The 23789-nt window shown below is 44.4% G+C and overlaps 1 long non-coding RNA gene across 1 annotated transcript in view; it reads right to left on the reverse strand.

Moving 5' to 3' along the window:
- The window catches only part of LOC140902677 (uncharacterized), a 50534-nt gene that overhangs the window by 21743 nt on the left and 5002 nt on the right, over positions 1–23789 (reverse strand). Inside the window, exon 3 of the long non-coding RNA XR_012156103.1 lies at positions 2358–2466. This is a non-coding gene — a long non-coding RNA (uncharacterized lncRNA). The remainder of the gene's footprint in view (positions 1–2357; positions 2467–23789) is intronic.

Genomic DNA, 23789 nt, shown 5'->3' on the forward strand with positions numbered 1-23789 from the left:
GAGTGAGATAGACTTGAGGGCTGGAGGGGAACACACACACAGGCTCCTAAGGGTACAATGACAGTCTATTCTCCCCATCGCAAGGGCTAATCCTCTTCGGTTTTAATTGGCATTTGGGCTAAGCTGATTTAAGCCTCTTCACCTTGGCTTGTTTCTTCTTTTTCTTTCCTTTTTTTTTTTTTGGCCCAAACAACACTGCCGCTGCCGAGTCCCCAGCACACTGACATCTTTGTGTGAGAGAGAGAAAAGAGGAAAGACGACGGGAGGGGGGCTGGGGAGGGGAAAAACCAAGCTGAACCAACTCTAAAACAATGAGGAGTTTGTGAATCAAGCGAGGCCGCTGGCACAGAACCTGCTTCAGCTGTGCTTCATTAATAAAAGCACTGTCTGTGGGTCAGATCCAGACTTCAGTCCATTCCCATCTCCCTTTCCCTTCCCACTCCAACCCCTCCCCCCAACCTTTCTCGGAGGTCAAACTTTGAAGAGCCTGTCAGCTGAAGGACAATCCACCATTGTGGGAAGCCTTTCCTCTGTCACCCGCAGATTTAATTTCTTTTGGGATGGAAACACCTGCTCCAGTGTACCCTAGCACCCACAGAGAAAAGTACCCCTGCCTTGAACCATCTTCCAGTCAATCTATTGCTCTCCTGGCTTGCAGATCCATTGCCACACATGCATATCTATCTATTGCGTCACCTGCCATAACACTCGATCACCACTTGTCCATAGCGATCTATTGCTTTGCATGCTTAACGATCTATAGATCATTCTGTGCTCAGGTGCAGATCTCGAATATCTATGCTGTTCCACGCCTGGTCTAACTCTGAAGTCATTTATATGACACTTCATCCCTGTCGAATCAGATACCTCTCAGTAGCTCCTCTTGTCCATAGAAACCTTTGCGCCTGATTCTCATTTCTCTACTAAAAGGCCACTCTGGCAATGCAAATAGGGTGACCAGACAGCAAGTGTGAAAAATTGGGGGCGGGGAGGTTATAGGAGCCTATATAAGAAAAAGCCCCAAATATCAGGACTGTCCCTATAAAATCGGGACATCTGGTCACCCTAAATGCAAAGGAGACTTGAAGTGTGAGTTACACGAGCTTTGTGGTCCCTTTATGCTGCCAGTGCTGTGGGGTAAATGAGAATTATGTTCCTTTATTTCTTCAGAAAGCAAAAAAGTGTGATTATTTCTGTATGCAGCCGTGGCTGTCAGGCACACGGACAATGGACAGACAGGTAGATGCCAACTCTCCCAATTCAAGAGTTATTCTATTCTGAGGTTTTCCTTAAAGATCCTGGAGTCATGTTATTTTGAGAGAATCTCAGCATTTGGGGTTGTTTTTTTTTAAAAAAAATAAGTTTTGAGCCCATACGGTAGTGGAGAAAAAGCTCGAAAACATGAAGTGAGCATGGCCTAAAGGTGTAGAAACCAGAAAGCAAAGCAAGCCACCCTCTCCCCCCCACCACACACACACACACTATTTCCAGTACAATCTCTCCTCATTCTTTGAGTGCTGGGGTTTGACAATACTGAAATATTCAGGGGAGGCACAAGGCGGAAAGGGAAAAGAAGTACAAAGTCACACAGCCAGATCCATATCAGAGCCAGGAGGAGAACTCAGTTCTTTTAATGCCCAGTCCAGCATCTGGGCCTCTGGCCTCTTAACTGTTCCTGTACCACTTTTGCAGACAGGAAAGCTTAGACACAGTGAGCCTGATTCTCACCCTCTAGCAGCAGATGGATGGTCGGGTGGTTACAGCAACAGCCTTGGACATGGGAGAGCTGCATTTGATTCCCTGTTCTGGCACAGTCTCCTTCTGTGACCTTGGGCAAATCACTCTGTGCCTCAGTTTCCCCATCTGTACAATGCAAATAATAGCTCTTCCCTATCTTCACCCGCATGGACAATCGTGAGGTGCTCAGCTAGGATGGTGATGGAGGGCCATATGTGTACCTAAGATAACTAAAAGGACCTAAAGTGAGTGTAAATTACAGTTATGTCCACTTCAAAGCCCCTTTATCGGGCCTGGGTATGAAGGAGAATCTGGCACAGAAAGATGGAGTGACTTGTCCAAGATCACCCAGTGAATGAATGGCAGGGGTGGGAACAGAATGCAACAGTCCAGGTACCTAATCCTTGCTGTACCCCTAGACACACTTCTTCCCTCCAACATGATTTTTAGGGAAGCTTGGTTTATTACACTGTGGTCTTGTGCCTGCCCATAAACACACACGAGTTGGAAACTCACCCCCACTATACTATGACTCCACGTCTGTGTTTAAAAAAAAACAAAAAAAAACCTTGCCCCCATTACGGGAGCAGATAGAATGCTTTTCAAATACCTCCACTTACCCAGGGATTCCAAGTGAACTTCTGCAGGGTCTAAAGACCCACGATTCGCCATCCAGAGAGAAGGTTGCATGCGCAGAACTTCACCTTAAAATGTCATCCAGGCTAGGCTCTAAGAGGAAAAAGAAAGGAAACCCTTTGTGTGTTAAACAGCAATAGACTTCATGGCTGGATAATTCACAAGCAAGAGAGAGATTGTTGGGAAGGTCTCTTCGGTTCTCCTCCTGCTTTTTCCAGCAGGAACCGGGACAGGAAGATAGAGGTCAGTTTGTGAATGGCCCTTTCCCCTGCATTACTTCCTTTGTGGTGGTTTCCAGAATTGAGCCCTGGTAGAAAAGATCATGCAGGTTTTCAATGGAAAAGCTCACAAGCAGAGCTGGGTGAAAGAGAGAAAAACCCATCCCCCAGAACAGCCAATTCTGTCGGTCTCCGCAATCATTTGGGATGTGGAAGACCATGGTTTAAATCTCCAATTTGGACCAGCGATTTGATCCCAGTTCTGACTCTCTGATTTTGATCAGAAATTCCATCTTGGACCTGAGAAGCCTTGCCTGACAAAGGCTGTTGCCTGAAATAGGTACATTTCCAGGGAAAACTGGTCTCAGCGAGTTAACATTTTTCAGTGGAAAACAGTTTCACCTGCAAACCCCCAACCAGCTCTACTCATGAGCTCGTTTTGGCTTGAGCTGACACAGTGACTTGGATCTTCATTCATGCTAAGATCTCCCTACACAGCCTGGGCAGCATAAAAAGGCCCTAAAATGGATGTCACTTACAGTCACGTTCACTTTCAGGCCCCTTTGCACTGCCAACATGATGCAGAGACCTTCGTGTAAATGAGGAACAGACCCAAAATATTTCATTTAAGTCACGAGAGAGGGAAAAAAACCTAACAGCCTTCGGCCCATAGGCCTGATTCTCCATTGTAGTTTGTGCAGTCATTTTCAACAGTGCAAAATGCGAATCACACACGACTGACCCGTTTTACGCCCTCTTTGCTTTGGTGTAAACGACTGCACGAAGGGTTTAGTTGCCCGGCTAATGTTATGGAGCCTTGTAGCTCATCTGCAAACAGTTTGTGGCATATCCGTATCAGAGCTGTTTTGATTGGATGTGCAGGCCCAAGAGTTTTGATACTACAGTGAAGTACTACAGGGAAACGTTAAGCTTGATGGAAACAATGCCACGTGACCAGTTTTCTGACTGCATAGGTGTAATGGTTAGAACAGACTTTCAGGTGCAAATACTCATAATTACACTCTTGACGACTCCAAAAAATCATGAGTCATGGCTTTCGGGTTTTTGAGGCTTGAAGACTCAGATTTAAAAAATAAATTTGGGGGGTTCTTTATTTGCCTTCTGGTTTTTGCACTTCTCTGTAACCAGAGGGAATAGACATTTTCTTTTAAAAAAATTCAGATTCTCTCATGATCACATGGCTCCAGGAGCAGGAGCTTAAGAAAAAAAACCAGCAAATGTTGCAAGACTGGCACTAGAAGCCACCAGAGTTGGCAACAACTGTGATTATGCATTTGAAATTCACCATCCACAACTATTTGACAGATAAAACAAACAGAATGAGCTAAGATTCCAGCCTGAATTATCCCAGACAGCGAACACTGGCGGGGGTGATGAACTCTCACTTTATGTCACTCTGGCAGCATATCAGGGCCTTAATGAGGCCTTCATGTGAACAGGAATCAAGCTGCCTGGCTGGAATTTTCAGAAGGGATCTACAACCACAATGGGTCAAAGAGCTTAGTTCCCTTGCAGTCAGTGAGTAGATTTTCAAAAGCACTCAGCACACTGGACCCCACCTGTGGGTGCTGAGGGCTTGAAAATCTGGCCTCATCTATCTTGCCCTGTCCCTCCCCAATCACTGTCGTATGGGAGAGTTTGAGGACAATTTCACTAACATCCCAGTGAGGAAGTGTATTTTACAGATGCTGATCACAAGGCATGTGAGAGTGGTCGGGGACAAAGCAACCAGTTACATGGATCCAGCTCTGGAATGAACTTCTAGAGTAGATTAGAAGAATCTGGAGTCTGGCTTCCTTTAGGAAACACGGCAAAAACCTCCCTGCTCGATCAACCTGCTGTATTGGAACCAGAATGACATTCAGAACATCAGCTGCTTCCTTCTCTCCTTCCCCATCAAGGAGCAAAATGCTACTCCAGAGCAGATCTTTCTATCACCTGACAAGGGAGAAGAACCAGAGACTCATCAAGCCCACTAAGCACGTAACCACAGCGGATCTATTTTACAGGGAAGGCACTCACGTAGTCTGGTGATGGGTGTGGTTCAAAATCCCAACAGAAGAGGACAAGTAGCGAGTCTGTGATGGAACCCAGTGCCCAAGTTCCAGGCCTTTACATTCAAGACCATCATTTGCTCTCTGAGGAACTTCTGAACACACTCCCATAGACTTCAACAGGCATTGGATGATGGCCTTAGAACACAACACTTTGGCATCCCGCTACTTGGGACGGGGCGGGAGGGATCCACCAGCAGCCAAAATTCTAGTGCTGATAATCCTCTTTCCACCAAAAAGTAAAAACAGCCTACTACCATTAGTAACACAGCCATTCTCCCGTCATCTTCCCAGCTTTGCAGAGCCTGATTCTGTAATAGGAGGGGATCCAGGAATGGGGATCGGAATGGGTTTGTCCTGGTAGCTGGCTATGCATAGTGTATCATCATTTATTTAATGCCGTTTCATACCGGAAAGGGTCTGGTTTCCCTTACAGCAAATCACTTGAAATGTTGTTGTAAAATATTGGGCCAGATCCTTGACTGCTGTCAATGGGGCGGCTACGTTGACTTCAGCAGAGTCAAGCTCATTTACGCCATCTGGGCCATACCATTTGGGACCATTAGGGTGTCACTTTTATGAAAGGCTTAATTTGCTTATAGTGCTAGCAAACTCCAGGTACCTGTCTTGTCTTTCATCCATGGCTGTTCAAGTGCTTCATGTTTATTTTAGCTTCCCAGCACCTAAGGTTTTGCTCTATCTGCTTTCCAGATGGGGAAATAGAAGACTTTGGATCTGACCGTGATCCCTTTCTTCGTGTTTAATAGTACCGTAAGCCACAAGTAATTCCTCCAAAATCAACGAAGCTATTCAGTGGAAGTAAGTGGCTCACAATCCGATCCTGACAGAATGAAGCAAGGTCACATGGCGAGTCAAGGGCTGTGCTGGGAATACAACCCAGGAGTCTAGACTGCTAGTCCTGCCATGCTCTAACCATTAGGAAACGCTACCAAATAGCTTGCAGTGCTCCGCATAAGAGCGGGATAGAAATCTCCCTGCAGTGACTATGGTTATACGTAAAAGCAGTGGGAAAGGGGCTAACTGGATGCCACTATGCTAAAATAACTAAGAGCCTTTGCACATTTTTGCAAGCTCAAGGCAAATATTTTCCCCTTCTTGGATAAGCAAGTTAACAGTCAAAGACAGACGCACAGCTGCTTGCCCTTTATAACTTGGGCTAAAGAGAGTCCAAGCCCAAATTATTATTATTGGCCTGATTTCTCATTTACACTAAGGCCTCTTTAAGCCACTCTGCTAGTGTAAAGGAGCCTTCAAGTGAGGGTAACTAATTTATTCCTACTTTAGAGCTGCTTCTCACGGCCACAGCAGTATAAAGAGGCCTTAGTGTAAGTGAGAGTCAGGCTCACTTCGATTATATTTATTGCCGTAGCACTCAGAGGCCTCATCGTGGTAGGTGCTGTCCATGCACATAACAAAACGGTGGTCGCTTGCCCCAAAGAGCTGAGGGATGCGAGGCTGATACAACAAAGGGACGGGGTCAGCACAAGGGATCAGGGAGACAACTGGGCTTTTATTTTGAAGCTCTTTCAGGGTAGGGACGTTCACCATTTTTGTTGTGTTTGTACAGCACCTAGCATAATGGGGTCCTCTAGTCCATGCCTGGGGCTTCTTGGCTTGACAGTACTACAAATAAATCAAAAATAAAAGCTTTGCCAAACCCCTAATGAGAATGTTGCCTTTCCCCACACATGGGCAAAAGAGAGGGATTCACATCATGATGCCAATCTTGCCCTGCAGCATTAAGAACCCAAACCCAACTGCATTGCGCCATGCCACAAGAACAGGGAAATAGACTAGAAATAGGGAATTAATCGGAACTGGGCCTGGATCATGCAAAGCCAATGCTGAACTTTAAGCCCCAGTCTGGGTTTGCCAGAAGCTGGGAATGGCCAACAGTGGATGGATCACTTGAGGTTTACCTGTTCTGTTCATTCCCTCTGGGGCACCTGGCATTGGCCACTGTCGGAAGACAGGACACTGGGCTAGATGGACCTTTTGTCTGACCCGTCTGGCCGTTCTTATCTTCTAAGTGGTCCCACTGAAGCCAATGCGGCCCCCTCACAAGCTTAAAGGGAAGCACAAGAGTAGGTCTTTGCAAGATCAGAGTCTTCAGTTCTACTGGGGTCCTGATCAGTCAAGTGGGAAAAAGCGAATGAGACTTTCAAAAATTGTCTCAGTTGCAATAATCTCCAGGGTGTGTGCACACATTGCACTGGGCACCCTCACATATATGTGTATAGGAGAACACTTGGCTTACATCACATAGGTAGCTTCTGCTCCCATATATGACGGAGAGCAATGCCTATGGTGGCCTAATACAGTAAGGTTTTAGATAAAAATAAATAAAGTCTCCTTGCATTGTCCTTTAAACCAGCAAAGTGGGCATAAAACACCACCATTCTTATTGGGGAGTGTTTCACACCCATCTTGCACGGATGTAAATGACAATCCAAGGTGAAGGAAATTAAGCCCATACAGATTTTTACTCAGAAAACCAAAAATATATATATTTTTCCTACTATTTATTGCAGTCCACAAAAAATAATAAAGATGAATAAACCATCTCACATAGAGAAAATTCTGCAGTCAAGGGTTAAAATAAGTGATATCAACTGTTCTGTACAGAGTTTTTTGGGGTTTTTTTTTTGTTTTATTTTTTTTTTTTAATGTTCACATACACTTGTATCCCACCCCATTGCAAATAGCGTGTGAGGAGATAGCCTGAATTAACTCTCCCTTTGTCTTCACTGCATTTTTGACACCGCCATAGCGATCGCAATGTAAAATCCTAGTGCAGACAAGGCCCGGGTCGTTTTTACCTCGATGAGACTAGGTGAGGTCAATCTTATAACCCCTACGTGGAGTTTACCTCGAGGTCAAAACTACAGTGCCTTGCCTCCACTAGCATTTTCTCTCCATGTCAACACACCTCTTTCCTGCAGTGAGGACGTAGCCTCCGTTCAGCTGCTAGCGAACCAGCCGCCTCCCGGTGAGGAATTCTGCCACGGGTCCCCGTGCCACGTCCCTCAGTGAGGTGAACAATACAGCCACTTTGACACGCAGCATGCTACCGAGCACATCACTCATTACCTGTGAGGAGGATCGGCCATTTTAGAGATGCCAGCTGCCTAAAATGGTGGATTTCCTCCTTTTCCTTTCTGCAATCCTTTTTATCCCCCCCCTCCCCACCACCACCACCACCCATATGCACATAAGCCATGAGTGCAGGGAGGGGTGGGGAATAGATCGGTGAAACAAACAATTTTTAAAAGGATGTAGTTCGGCAGGCCTATCTGTCTTTGGCTTGTGTGTCCCCTGCGGAAGGAAAAGGCAGTCAAGATGTTGTGTTAAATTCTCCATTTGGGGGAGGATGGGGGGGGGAATAAGAGAGATGTGGAAGGGGAGAATCTTCCCTTTTTTCCTTTGCCGACCTCCCTTCGCCCTCCCCGCAAACCCGCTTTGACTTTTCCCACAGAAGTAGCCAACCTCCAAGAATGCAAATGACATTCATTATGCAAATGTATGCAAATCAGGTTTAACTATCGGAAGAGGGGCTCGGAATTGCTAATGGGTTAACTCTTTCCCTGACCACCACCACCACGGTGCTTCTGAAAGAGCCAGTGTCTTCCTTTGGCTTATTTATTTATTTTATTTTTCTCCCCTATTCACTTTCACAGACACCGTGGCCCCCGCCCCCGCCAAAACTCTGATCCACCACCCCAAATCCAAAATTGGCTGGTAAATGGCGACAGAAACACGGCCCTTTTCTCCTGCTTGCGGAGCCCCGCTTTTCACACAAGCGTAAGGTTGAGGGAACATAACCAGGGCATCCGGTAAGACAAAGCAAAAAAAACATTGGCATGGAAGCAGCTACCCCCTTCGTTCACTGTGTCTGCAGGAGAAGAGAAACAAAGCAGGCTTAAGCCTGAAATTTAAAAACAGCCATCGATAGAACGTTAAAAAAAGCCCCTCTGTGATAAATCAGCAAAAACTACGGCAGCCGCTAGGGATTCAGTTGCTTTAATCCAACCAGCAGCCGGATGCCAGGATGGCCGCAAAAAAATTCTCTCTCGCCTTCACATGCAAAAAAAACCCCAACCCTATATTGGATGTTTAATTTTTGTTTTAAAATTGGAAAACGACGGGTCATTTCCCACAATGGAGAGTGATCAAAAAAAAAAAAGACAGAATAAGTCTCGCAATAACTGCGGACAACCCTGCAAACCCCTCAAAATTTTCACTCGGGCAAAGCATGTGGTCTGGTTGATGTTAACGGAACTACTCATGGGAGTAAAGGCCTACAGACAAACGTTTACACAATAGGATTATTCCTTGCTCCACAGCTTCCACTTATTGTTCTATTAATTTCTGGCCTTACAGAATATGCTATGATACAGGGACTCATTCTGCAGTGATGGAAACAGGGCAAGGATGGATGGATGGATAGATAGAGTAGCCCAAAATCACTCTCTCTAACACCTAAACTAGATATTTCACTTAAGAGCAAAATAAATGTATGAATCACAAGAATAATGAATATTTAAGTGACCAGTAAAACACAATTTTATTAAATATATATCTAATTCTCAATATTGAATAGAGCTGTTATTAATTAGAAATATTTTATTACATTGCCGCTATTTGGCTACATAATTATACGCACAGCTAGCCTGGGCTAAAGTATCCTATAATTTTGGTCACCTGGTCCTTCCTCACCATGCCTACCTCTTTATTTCAACCACCTGTTATCGCTTGTCTTTTTTGATTGCAAGCTCTTTGGGACAGCAATGGTCATTTATGATACGGCCAACATTCTCCCAAAGCATCTCGTGATTTTCGGTGCCTCATTAAAGGCACCTTAAAGGGGTTTCCTTTTAAGACAGTGTTGGTCACTCTGAAAAAAAATCGGGCCCCTTTAAGGTGTTTCAAGTTGGGCAAGACTAAAATTCAGGGGCCCAGACTCGTTAGTCATTTTTGAAAATGCTGCCCTATTTTTGTACAAGGCTTAGGCAACAGGGCTCCAATCTGACTGAGGCCTCTGCGTGCTAACGTAATATAGAGCATTGCATTTGTACAGCACCTTGTGCAATGGAGTGCTGAACCCTGTGGCTCCTGGGCACTACCGTGATGCAACTAACAACACTGGCCATACTGTCCTAATCATAACCTCAAGCATTCAAAAATCATAAATCAGACCTGCGCCCCCCTTCTTCCCCCCCAAAAAAAATCCATGGGATTTAAAAATAATAAAGTTGGAGTTCTTTTTATCAGTCTTCTGGTCTCAACCTTTTGGGCATGCTCAGGTCATTTTGTCAAGCTTTCCTCCCAAACTAAGAGAACTTACTTATTTTGTTAACATAGTTTAGCCTGCTGAGGGCTGGAAAACGTTTGTCTAATTTCAGTTGTTGGGTTTAGCGTGTAGGTCCTGGGTGGTGTTTAGGAACCTGTGATATACAGGAGGTTAGACCAGATGATCTGACGGTCCCTTCTGGACTTAGACTATGTTATTACATGAAAGTTGATTCTCACATGACTCCAAGAGCTGGAGTTTCAAGAATAAAACCCACCAAATATTGTGACACTTGAAATTTAAAAAAAATCACAATAAAAACAGCAAAACCACAACAGCAGATCCAGGAATGGAAACGGTCCTTTAAAAAAGGAGGGGTATTTTGCAGCGATACATTTAGACGGTTCATATTTACACTTACTTTAATAAGCCTTTATATTGTCAGAGGGCTGTTAAATGGGCCAGAGGGTAAATGAGAATTCAGGCTGGAATTTCGATGCCACCTGACTAATGACTCACAACGGAGGGCGCCTGGTGGGATACTTTCCTGAATCAGGGCCCGGGTGTGTATTTTGCTTCGGAGAGACAGTGGAGTGGAAATTAAGGAGCAGAGAAGGGTGGGAAGGGAGCAATAAAATCCAGTGAAAATACAGCATGGAAAATGGAGCAGGTGAAATGAAAAACTAAAGAGACAGGGTGAAAAACAGAGGAAAAGAAGTGAGGTGAGGGGGGGAGGATCATTTACAACAAAAAATGAATACAGTGAGCACGCACTCACATCAGCGTAACACTATTGGGCTGATTCTCAGGTGCACCAAGGCCTTATATGGCAAAGGAAAGGAAAGAGGCCTTAAAGTGAGAGTAGCTGTCATTTGCCAGATTTTATCCTGCCAGAATGCTGTCAAGGGGCCTCCATGTGAATAAGCCTCTGGCCCTACTGACCTGAGTGGAGCTACTCCCGGTTTCTTCAGGTGCGCATGGAAAAAGAATCAGACCCAATATGTACAAGGGCACCCACATGTGCCAGCCTATCTTTAACGGGAGTCTCGCTATTGACTTCAGTCGTGGCTGGACTGGGCCCATAAAGGACCGCTGCTGCAAGGTGCTGAGTCCCCTCAATGTCCATTGGCTTCAGCGGAGCTAAGCATGTTCAGTTCCTTGCTAGACAGTCCCCTGGAGGATAGGGCTCCCTGCGAGTTACATGCAATTTGTAATGAATTCTAAGGGAGTTAGGTACCAAAATTAAATATGATTTAGGTGCTTAATTTCTTTTAGCTTCTCCTTCGGAAAACCCCAGCCGTTGTATTTAAGTTGGAATAACTTCAGACTTTAAGGCCAGAAGGGACCATCTAGTCTGATCTCTTGCAATTCGCAGGCCACAGAATCTCGCCCATCTGCTCTTGTAATAGGCCTGTAACCTCTGGCTGAGTTACTGAAGTCCTCAGATCTTAATTTAAAGACTTCAGGTTACAGAGAATCCACCACTGACTAGTTCAAACAGCAAATGACCTGTGCCCCATGTGGCAGAGAAAGCAAAAATATCCTCAGGGTCTCTGCCTATCTGACCCAGGGGAAAATTCCTTCCCACTCCAATATGGCGACCAGTTAGACCCTGAGCACATGGGCAAGACCCACCAGCTGGGAACCTGGAAAGAATTCTCCGTAGTAGCTCAGAGCCCTCCCCCTCTAGTGTCCCATCTCTGGCCATTTGCTGCTAGGAGTCATGGATGGGCCATATGCCATTGTAGGCAATCTCATCATACCATACCAACTGTCAGGGTTTAAAAAGGGATTTAAACTTAAGGTGAAGAAACCAACTCATCCCACTTCAGAAAGGTTCAGCTAGGCTTGGGTTGGGTTTTTTGCAAGCACAAGCTGTCATCATCAAAAATGCCACTGCTCATTGGTGCACCTTGTCTGCGTTTTCCAGGCATAGCCCAAGAAACTGACACAGATAGCTACTGATTACTAACGACTAATATGCAACATCATTTTCATACCACAGTGCTGAGAAAGCAAACTTCACTCATGCTTTTTTATGAGCACACAAAATAGCATGTAACTTGTCATTTACCTAAGATGAAAGCTGGTTAGGATTCACTTAGCAAATACCCAGTGTCAAATTCATCCTAGGAGTCAACAGAGTTGGATGAAGCTGAGTTTCTGGAAAGGAAGATGGATTTATGATTAAGATACTGTGTTCGGAAGCTAGGTGATTGAGTTCAGTTCCTAGCACTGACAAACTCACTGAGTAAGCAGTGTAGTCAACTCTTGTGACATTTGGCGATTTTCTTGAAGCCCCATTTCCCGGAGTCATGTGATTAATTGATATTCTTTTATTTTTAATGAAAGCAGAGTAATAAATTTATAACCCTCATGGTTGCAGAGAAGAGCTTGAAACTTAATCCTTTTAAAGGCCCCAAAACCAAAAGGTAAATAAAAATAACTCAACATTTAAACAAACAAACAAAAAACCTCATGGTTTTTAAGCCACTTTCAGGATTTTGCCCCCCCCCCCCCCCCCGATATGATTTTTGAATGTTTGATTTGGAGAAACCAAGCAAGTCACTTAAGGTCAGGTTCATTTTCTTAAAATAAAATGAAGAAAAACACCACCCAGGGCCCATTCCCATTCACTATTTGCAGATTTTCAACGTGCGAAGTTCATTCAAAACCTAGCCTAGTGGAAACGGAGAACCCTTCTGAAATTTCCAGCCTCACTTGCTGGCAGAGGCAGGGCTAGAAGCCCTCCTGCAGCTCAGTTCAGTGCGATACCCACCAGCCCATGCATGTTAAAAGCACAAGAGGGGGAAGTGAGTCACAGGCCTCAGATCTCCATATTCTGCTTTAAATTACATGGCCCAGTAGGTACGGCAGTGGTCTGAGATTGAGCGGACACGAGTTCTCTTCCTGGCTCCGCAGTGAGACTTTGGTCCTCTTTTCCCTCCCACACTTTATCTAGAATAAAAACTCTCCCTACTATGTGTTTGTACAGTGCCTTGTAAAATGGGTCCTCGAACTCAGCTGGGAACCTCTGATGCTACTGGAATACAAATAAACATCATCATATTTAAGGACCGTCATTTACTTCAAGATCTCAGATTTCATCCAACCGGTCAAAAATATTATCCAATATATTAATGCCAAAAAATGAAGTTCTGTGATTTTTTTTTTTAAGATAGTATCTTTCATGCCCCCTTTTGCACTGCCTTTCTGCCAGCATTTCCACAAGCCAGTCGTGCTGGGATAAACATTCCTGTAACGTGGCTTTCAATTACAAGAGGTTAAAAAAGTGAAAGAGAAAACAATTGTGGGAAAAGTAGCCTTTGGGGGGCATTTTTCCATCAAAATTTCAACTTTCAACCAAGCTCTGCTTTCAAAAACCCCACAAGTGAGTTTGGTACGCTGAGTGCACTCATCCAAACAGGGTGCAGAATCAAGATCTTGTAGCGTTTCTGACCAATCACAGCTTGAACAACAAATATTTGTACAGAACGCTAAATTATTGGCTCATTAGGTTAAAGAAAAAAAGGAAAAACAAAACCAAACACCTGGATTTGTGAGGAGGTAGAAAGAAAGAATTGAAAATTTTTGGCATATCACTAAACCAAGGAAAATTGGCCATTTCCAATGTTAGGTGGGGGTCCAGAGGGAAATGGATACAACTGAATGTTAAAACAACAATCTGCTGGATTCATGCTTCTGGAAAGGCAGCATGTTTCAACAGCTTGAGTTTAGAATCCAGGACTCATGGGGTCTATTCCCATCTCTGCCACTGATTTGTTTGGCTTTCCCCATCTGTAAAATGGGGAATCACAGCATTGACTTACCTGGGAAGGATTAGGCAATTGATTGTATTAGAGCTGATTGGAAAATGGGGTTATTTTTCTATGGAACTTTTCTTTGAAAAACTGGAGAGAGAAAATTTTTCAATGAATAGGAAAAGGAGAGGCGAGCAGACATTTTTTCCAAAAAAATGTCTGTCACCAAAACCCCAGTTTTCCACAAATCACTTTCAACCAGGCCTCCTGAGTATTAATAAATAATCTTGAGGATGACAGCAAAGTAGGCCATAGGGGAAAAAGAAAAAGAAAAATCTTAGGCCTGGGTCTACACATAAAACTTGGCTACATCGCTCAGGGATGTGAAAAAATGTCAGGCTCTGTGCAATGCAGTTAGGTCAATTTAACTCCACTATAGATGCAGGTAGGTCAACAGAAGGATTTTACCAAACAAAAATTGTAAAAATGTACCATATTTTTGTAACTGAAAATTTGATTTCTTTGTCCCCCTCCCATCCCCTCAGAAGCAAAATGTAGCTTGCAAGGCAAATATTCAGCAGTTGAAGTTTCATATGTTGCCTATTTGAAAAAAAGGCCACTCAGTGAAATTTCAGGGAAATGTGAAATTGGAAGAATGCAAAATAAATGAAATAAAGTAAAATAATCAGAAATTAGTAAGAGTTTGCATCAGAAATCTCTCTCTCACACACACACACGCCATTAGTTGCTCTTCATTGCTCTAGTCTATACGCAATCTGGACCCCATTTCCAAAACTGACGGCCTCAATTGCGTATGCAAGACAAGAATTCGTCATCTATGCATAGCAAACTAGGATAGGCAATAATCTACAGACATGCACAAAACGTGGCCCATGACACCAGCTTCACACGTTACGTCCCTAATACAGGACATGAGATTAGAACCTTTGAAATCACCGGAGTAAGGGGTTGCAGGCACAAATACTCAAATTTGGTGCCCAAGCAGATTTTAGGTTTTTGTTTTTTTTTAAATTAGCATCTCTCCTGTACAGAAGTTTGGAAAACAGTATAATGGTAGCATGGTCTAGTGGACAGAGTCCTGACTTGGAAGTCAAAAGACCTGGGGGTTTATTCCCAGGTCTGCCACAGACCGGCTATATGACCTTTTGCAAGTCACTTTGCCTCTATGCCTCAGCTTCCCCTTCCATCCTTTGTCTATTGAGAGTGCAAGCTTTCTTGGCAGGAACTGTTTCTGACTATCTGTACGTACAGTGCCAAGCACAGGTCCCCAGTTTTGGTGAGCACCTCTAAGTGCAACTGTATGCCAAATAATAATGAAAGCATATTCCAAAATAATGCTGACTTTTGGACATTCCTCCTGAACAGCAGCATTGGAAGAGGAGAAAGACAGCGTTGCCAACTCTCGTGATTTTAACGAGTCTCGCAATACTGACTTTTTCTTAAAGCCTCAATTCCTGGACTTAATTGATTAGATGAGAATCTCTGGCCTTGTCTACACTTAAAACTTTGAAAATCCAAAACCAAAACCCCCACACCGATATAGCAATGCCGATAAAACCCCCATTGTAGACACAGCTGTGCCAAAAGAAAAAAGTTCCTAACTCTCATGGTTGCAGAGTAATGCTTGAAATGTGTAACCCTTAAGGCTCAGACACCAGAAGGTGCACACAAAGAAAAATAATTTTTTTAAATGTATTATATTGTCAAAAAAAAAATCTCGTGAGTTTTAAGACAATCTCATGAATCTTTCCAGGGCCTCACTCAATTTTTGACTGTTTGAGGCTCGTGATCCTTTCACAGATCAACCCTTTCTCTGGTTTCTCCATAGCACCCGGAGGCACAAGTGTTCGAGAGTCAAATTTGCCCAGGACCCCCGTTCCTTAAAAAAGCAGGGCTCGTTTGCCTTCTACAAACTCTGCAGCGGCAACAAAAGACCCTTTCAAACCCTTCCAGACGCAAGTCCTTCAGCTCAATTAGTCAGGCACACAGAGACACAAAAAAAGCCTTCCATTCAAGCTAGTGGCTAGCTGTGGGGAACAAGAGAAAAGAATGGATCTTTCTCCAGCGCTTTCACTGGGTGTCATAACAAGCAGAAAGACCTCTTATAGGGGGATTATTGGAGATAAGAGCCCCGTCGGAGGAGCTGGTGCAAAAGCTGGGATGGCAAAAGCTGTGGGGGGGGGGGGCGGGGGAAGAGGAACTGGAAGTTGAAATTCCCAAGCTCAGGAAGAAACAAGCTGACCATAATTCCCTCTCTTAGCAATTTTTATTCATCATTCAAAATCAGGTAAAGAGGAGGAAAAAACCCACTGATTCTTCACTGCCCTGCACCCCTGTGAAATTATTTACACTAGCGCAAAGTGGACGAAAATGCTACCACTTCACCATGGAAGCATTTCACAGCCACTTTGCACTAGTCCACACAGGATTCAAGCCAATGGCGAATCAGGCCCAATAAATATCCCACTCCCTTTAACTTGCCCCTGTCTGAAAGAGAAAACAGTCGGAGTTGCCAGCTCTCAGGATTGGATCATGAGTTTCACAATATTTGGTGGTTTTCCTCAAGCCTCAGCTCCTGGAGTCAAGTGAAATCAATGGGAAGCAAGTACCTAAATACCTTTGGGGAATCTGAGCTTAAGTTTCTCGCCCTCGTCATCATGGACAAAAGCTTGAAAATAGGGTCTCAGTGTAACCTCAAAGCTCAGAAACTAGAAGATAAATAAAAAGAACTACTCAGTGTTGCTTTAAATCTCATTTTTTGAGGCTAGACTCAGGATTTTGGACTGCTTGTAAAGGCAATACTGGGACTAGGTCAAGAGTGACTAGTGATTTCGGGTGTCCATTAAAGGGCCCTGATTTTCAGAGATTGGAATCAAAGTGCAGAATTCTGCCCCATGTTTCAAACACCACTCCAAGGCTGATGGGTGGCAGGGAGGAAGGTCAAATCACGGCGCTTTTGGATGACTAAGTATCTGGGTGCCCGATTTGAGAGAGACCATTTTTAGAGGGCAGATGCTCTGCACAGTCTGAAAATCAGATCCCTTTAAGAGAGTCTTAATTTGGGACCTCCAAAATTGAGGTATAAAATTAAAAAAAAAAAAAAATCACAAATCACTTGGCCCCCAACTTCCAGTCCTGGTCTTTAACCTCAGAGCGATCTCTTCTCCGTGGCTACTAGTGCAAGTCAGAGGCTGTGTCCCATCCAGGCCTGGCATAATTGTACTGCCATCCCCAGATCTCAGACCTCCATAAAGGTTCTTCAGACCATGCAATGGGTCTTCTAGATGAATGAAAGCAGGGGAGGGTTTGGCAACTCCTGGATGAAGTTCACAGCTAGACTTTGACTTGAAGAGAAAAATCCATATGGAAATGAATGATAAATCAAGCACTGATAGTCACCCTGGGCCAGATTTATGAAGGTATTTAGGTTCCTACAGATGCAAATAGGTGCCTAGTGCAATTTACAAGAGCTCCTAGACCAGTGGTTCTCAGACTTCTGTACTGGTGACCCCTTTCACATACCAAGCCTCTGAGTGCGACCCCCCGCCTTATAAATGAAAAAAAACTTAATATTTTTAATACCATTATAAATGCTGGAGGCAAAGCAGGGTTTGGGGTGAAGGCTGACAGCTTGTGATCCCCCATGTAATAACCTCATGACCCCCAGTTTGAGAACCCCTGTCCTAGACAAATGGGCTCCTAACTCCCACAGATCAACAGGAGTTAGGTGCCCCACTACCACACCACTGACTTCAATGGGTGGATCAGCCCCCATGTGCCTAATTTCATTCCCCAAAAAAAAAAAAAAAATCCTGACACAGGGAAAAGTAAAATCCATCTAGGGTTTGTCTTCTTAGGGATATCCAGAAAATTTAATCCAAAATAACTAAAGGTGTGAATTTGAAGTGGATTAATTAAACTGCATTAAATCCCTGGGTAGATGCCCTCATTCAGAATTAAAGTGGCCTTAATTTGGTTTAGCCCAATTCACTTCCAAAGTGAATCAAGCTAACCTGAATTAAGGCCACTTTAATTCTGAATAAGGGGTTCACACAGGGGTTTAATGAGGTTTAACTAATCCCCTTCAAATTCACACCTTTAGTCAGTCTGAATTAACTTTCCTGGATGCCCCGATGTAGACAAACCCTATGTAATTGTAGAGGCACCTTTCCCAACTCCTCTGACTCCAGACTGTATCCAGAACAATTGGTGACCGGAAGGAGTCCGTGCCTTGAAGATACATTTTCTGTCCCCCCCAAAAAAGTCAGATCCCTTGAGAGGAATTGTGCTAACTCTGGATACATGGGGGCAGATCCTAGCTCCAAGGCTCTATGTCAATTTAGAGGCTTTATTGAAGCCAACGGGGCTATGCTGACATACGCCAGCTTGGGATCTGCCCCATAAACTCCTGCTGGGACTTGCTCCATGGAGGGCCAACCCTGATCTGCAAAGCTCAGCTCTGTTCCACTCAACAGAAAGTCAGCTGAAGGCATCTGATCCTTAGCGAAAGCCCCACAAGGCTGATTACTGCTAATGCCTTGAGAGAAGAAAATTTTCTCCCCCCAGCTATTTAACTATTTGTTACATCAATTGCCCCCTTTTTGCTGCTTTTTAAAATATTACCAACCAGACCTTCAGCTGACACCAATTCAAATAGCTTCATTCACGTCAATGGAGCTTTGCCATTCACACCAGTGGATGATCCGGCTACCTCTGTTATTCTGGGAAGGGTCCTGCATGGGTCTAGAACAAACAACACTCTAGGTCTTCAAAGCACCAGTACAAACTTCAACGCATCCTAACCACAGCCCTGCAAAGCAGGTAGCAGCCCATTGGCATCACAGATTAGATCCTCTGAGGATATATCTCGACTTCAGTGGGGGCCCATGTCCATTTATGCCCGCTAAGGACCTGGCCCTTAGGGTTGGGTCAATCATTAGTGTAATTCCATTGACCCCCGTAGAATTATTACGCCACAATGCATATGACCCAGGCAGAATGAACTACAAGGGAACACAGAGTCCAGAATAGAACCCAGGAATCCAGCCTCCCCAGCTCAGCTTCAGCCAACCAGACCATTCAGAGCAGACAAAACAAAAGCATGATCAGTATTTATTAATTAGGTCTTTTGGCTAGGATTGTGCGAGCGAAGCCCAATACCCTTAAAGGACCAGATCACTTTGTTTCAGGGACTGCCTGTAGAATTCTGCATACAACATCAGGGATTAAATATTGAATGCACTCTTCCTCCTGTAAAACAGGGATTTGGGATTATTCAAACTTTCTTTCAAGAACTGGCTTGCAGTCCCATCAGCATGAGCACAGCATCTCTCACTGAGCCCCTTAAATATTCCTAAATCTTAGAAACTTGTTACCGAGCTGTAACATAGCACTGGTCTCCAACAGAATGTATGCTCCATTTTCATATATCCAGCTACTCCTAGTCAGCATATGCACTTAAGGCCTGTTTGCCATTTATACTAACACCCCTTTATACAATGCAAAGAGGCCTGAAAGTGGAAATAAACTGCATGCACACCCAGTTTACATCATTCTGGCAGCACAAAGGACCTTTATAACTGAGATTTAGGCCCACTGGTATCACTGTTCATTTAGGATTAAGCAGCATGCTCTTAGCATTACAGATTCTAGGCCAGTTTCTGATCACAGTCACATGGCTGTAAATGGCAGGTAACTCCCCGGGAGTCACTCAGGATGTCCACCGCTAACAGCTTCTGGTCCACCCTATAATATTCAGAGATGGACTTGAACCAAATCCATGGATCCGAACACCCCATAAACTTCGGAGGAGTTTGGACCGCAAGCCCACGGACCAACCCCAAATTGGCAGCTGACCTGTTAGAATGGGACACTCCATAATTTGCAGCTTGCATTTGCCACTCTTAATGATTTGTACAATTGTGCATTTCATCTTCCAAAACTGCTTCCAAAACTAACACTTGCAACCTTCCCAGCACAAGAGGTAGAGCCGTGAAAATCCCATTTTCCAGGTTGCGTGGGAGGAAATGAAGCAGAGAGATTAGAATTACTCCAGCCCATAAATTCCATTCTCATTCACTTTAAGGCCCTTTTCACTTCAGGATTTTAGTGTAAATGAGAATCAGGTCCTGCCTATTACTAGGGGCTTGCAGACGCATATTTCAGCCATACAGTGCTCTTCAAGGCAGCCAGCTAGATCTGATGCTGTCATATCAGCCTAGGCCAGCAAAATCTTCCCTTGATTTGCTTGTGCGCGCAGGGAGAATGGGGACACGTTCTCCAGCCTGCTGGCAGGTAACAAATACCCTGGAGCGAGCTCTGCGGCTCCCCCATCACATCCAATCACCTCTTGCTGCATCTGAGCGACCTTTCTGGCAGAGGGCCGTCTCTTCGGACTAACCGAAGAGCAGAGAGTTCCACGTCAGGCCATGCTCGGCGTGACTTCAATCAGGCTACCCCCTCTGAAGTCCAGGCTGGTCCCATTGCAAGCTGCCCAACGCCTCACTCAAACCTGGTGAATGGTCTGAAGCAGGCCCCACAACTCACCCTTCTCCTCAGAGATGCCAGTGTAAGGCAGCTTCATTACACCGAACAGAGCTCAGACACTTCAGGGACAGGGGGTTCTAGGTTGCCATCTCACCCACCTGGGGACAAAGGACCAGGACCATGTCAGGGAGACGAGGTACAGGCCACCATTGCCTCAACGGACACGTGGCCCAGGCCCGTCTAAATAACCTGCTGATGCCGCTAACCCCAAGCTCCGGCATTCCTAGTCACGTGCGGGCAGCAAGTGGGACTGCGAGGCCTTCTTGAGCCAGTCACGTGATTTATCCAAAGGCCTTAGCTGCTCCGGGTCTTAGGCCCAGGAGCTCACATGGCTATTCATCGCATCGCACATGCTCCCTTTCCCACAAACTCTGCCACTTGCTGAAAATTAAAGCAGAGCCTGAGCTGATTCGTATGGCAGCTTAGCTCTCCCACTCCGCCGGTTTATCATAATCCCGACATAAAAATCACTCCCTTGAAAACGCTCAGCAATTCTGAAGCCCCGATTGTTTGAAGAGGGAAGATTGTGTTCTCTGCACAAAGAAGGCCTTTCCCTCGCCACACACACACACACTCCTGTTTCAACAGCTGGGGGTTTTAATAAGCATTTTGTCCTCCAAAGGCACAAATGTCAGGAAACCTCTCTCTTTCCCATGGCTCAGTGGGTCCTTCCTAACCCAGAAAGCTAGTGTGACAGAGAATAATCATTCCACAGCTCCATATTATATCTGACCTGCCACCTTTAAGCAACACAGGAATTCCCTGGGCTCAGATCAAGAGCTGCCTTTCCCTCTAGGGACTGAGGACAATCTTTTGGTTAAAGCATGGGACTGAACTTGCAAGATCTGGGTTCAATTTCCAGCTCCGCTACTGACTTTGTGACCCTGGTCAAGTCACCTAGTGAATGTAAAGGAGAATCACCAGTTTGCTCTCTACATCTACACTGCACGGAAATAACCCACAGCAGTGATTCGCAGAGCTCGGGTCAGCTGACTTGGGCTCACATGCTACAGGGCTAAAAATAGCAGTGTGTACAGTCCCCCTCAGGCCGGAGCTAGGAACCCAATGAGGAGGGTGGGTGTACACTCCTATTTTCAACCCCACGAGCCCACATCAGTTGACCTGGGCTCTAGACTTTCTGCTCCTAGGGGTTTTTTTGGTATAGTGTAGACTTACCCTTTAAGGCCTCATTACGCTGCCAGAGCGGTGTGCAGATGCGTTAGTGTAAATGAGGCACAGACCCTTAATCTCTCTGCCTCAGTTGCCATCTGTCAAACTGGGGTAATAATCCTTTTCACCCACCCTTTACTTAGGCCCCGATCCTGCAGAGACATGCTTAACTCTAGGCACTGCGGCCGCGGTTCCGCGGTCAACTCCTTTTTAGCAGCGCACTAAGCACCGATTTAAATTTAGACACACGCGGATGTTCCATGGACTTCCATGGGACTTCAGCACCTGCTTAAAGTCAAGTCCGTCCATGCTTAGGTGCTTTGCTGAATTGGGGATTATGAGGCACCATCCCCGCTCCCCAGAAATCATGGAGGAACCCGGGGCTTAGATTTTCAACAGCCTAACAGAATGCCATGACCCATTTCAGCAGGGACCTTGAGGTGCTACCCTAAGACAAATGATCACTGGTGGTTAGGAGACCCAATCTTTCCTGTGGAAACTACAAACACAGCTCTTACCATGAGGTTTCTGTGGATTGACCGGGTAATTAAAAAGCAAAAGGAGCAATATAATATGTCTATGTTGTAATTAAATAAAAATTGCTTAGCCATCTTTGTAACAGGACCTGTTAATACTGAAATGAAATGAATGCATTGTTTAAATTTAGAATTTTTTTTGACAAAATTTTCACCATCAGGGCTCTGATTAAATGTATTAAAAAGCAGTAATTATCCAAAAGCAAAATTTACACAAAAGCCCCTTTCCACCCTTGCATGAAGGAGCCTGAAAGTAAATAACTGGAGTTTACACCCATTTAAAGGCCACTTTAAGCTGGCAGAGGAGCATAAAGGGACTGTAGTGTAAATGAGAAGCAGGCCCTTTGTATGCATGAAAGGCCAAGGTTTTTAAAGATGATTGATGGATTCTGGGGTACCCAACTTGAGATGCCTTAAAGAGGCCTGACTTTTCCCTCCCATCCCACTCCTCAAATTTCAATCTGCCCTCTGAAAATCAGACTTTTTAAGGCACCTCAAATTGGGCATCCCCCCTCCCAAAAAAATCACTATTCCCTTTTGCAAGTCTTGGTCACTGGCTCTAATTCTGCTCTGATTGTTCAACTCCATTGAAATTGGTAGTGTCGCACAGGGTAAAAATTTTCATTACAACAGCCCATGAGTTCCCCATGGAACAACCACAACAGAGGAGCTAGGCGTGGAATAAACCGGATGTTGGACTGACAGCTTGGAAGAAATGTCACACACAGGCCCTGACCTCATCACTTTCACAAGAGTCAGAGTGTCAAAAACGGGATCCTGGCCAATTTCAAATGTGGAATATAATAAAGGCTTGCTTTAATAGGACACCTTTCATCCTAGAGTCTTTGTACAACTATATACGTACAGCACATGTATGAAATGCAACCAACTGGCCCACAGTACAACAGTGGAAGGAAGATGTTTTCGGCTAAGGACCGAAATTTATCTATTGTAGGGCTGGTCAAAATTTTTCCACTGAAGTATCTTTACTCTGGAAAATTGGGTTTGTGACAAAACAAACCTTTTGGCAGAAAGGATCTACTTTCCTCAAAAAGATAAAAATAAAAAAAAAATCAATTTTTCCACCTGAAAACAGAAAAATTCAATGTCCCGAAGTTTGGGGTCCAAAATGTTCTCATTTTCAGTCACCAGAAACCAAACTACTTCTCCTTTTTCAATTAAAAGTTAAAAATTGCCACTGAAAATTTAGATGAAATGAAAATATTTTCATATTTGTCAAAATTTCTCAGAGTGGGGACATTTTTGACCAGCTCTATTCTTATGGATTTTGACTATTCATGCAGACCAGATAAGAATTAGGTTTTAAGGCCACAAAGTACTGGGTTCATAACTGAGACTTACGAGGGAGAAGGCAGCAATATGAGGATCTGAATTTATGAACCCAAGAAATGTAGGAAGTTTACAGCTGATAGTTAAAGCAGATCATTTTATTCAACAACTTTTGCCTTGCCTAATGCCACTCAAATCCAAACCCACAATTCCATTGCTAGTCTTTGCCTCCCACCTCAGTATTGTTGTGCAGTGTTCTTATTAATGCACATGGGCTGCAGTAATTCCACCCTAGAAGTGGCTGCATTTCAATGGTAGGGCCCAATTTTCATATATTCTGGGCCTAATTTGCATGTATTCTGAGGCCCCTTTACACCACTCTGGCAATGTAAAGTGGCCTTAAAGCAAGTGTCAATTACCTTAAGACCCCATTACATGGGCAAAGTGATGCTAAGGAGCCTTAATGTAAATAAGAAATTGGTCTGGAG

Source organism: Lepidochelys kempii, chromosome 24 (assembly GCF_965140265.1).
Source record: "Lepidochelys kempii isolate rLepKem1 chromosome 24, rLepKem1.hap2, whole genome shotgun sequence".
NCBI lineage: Eukaryota > Metazoa > Chordata > Testudines > Cheloniidae > Lepidochelys > Lepidochelys kempii.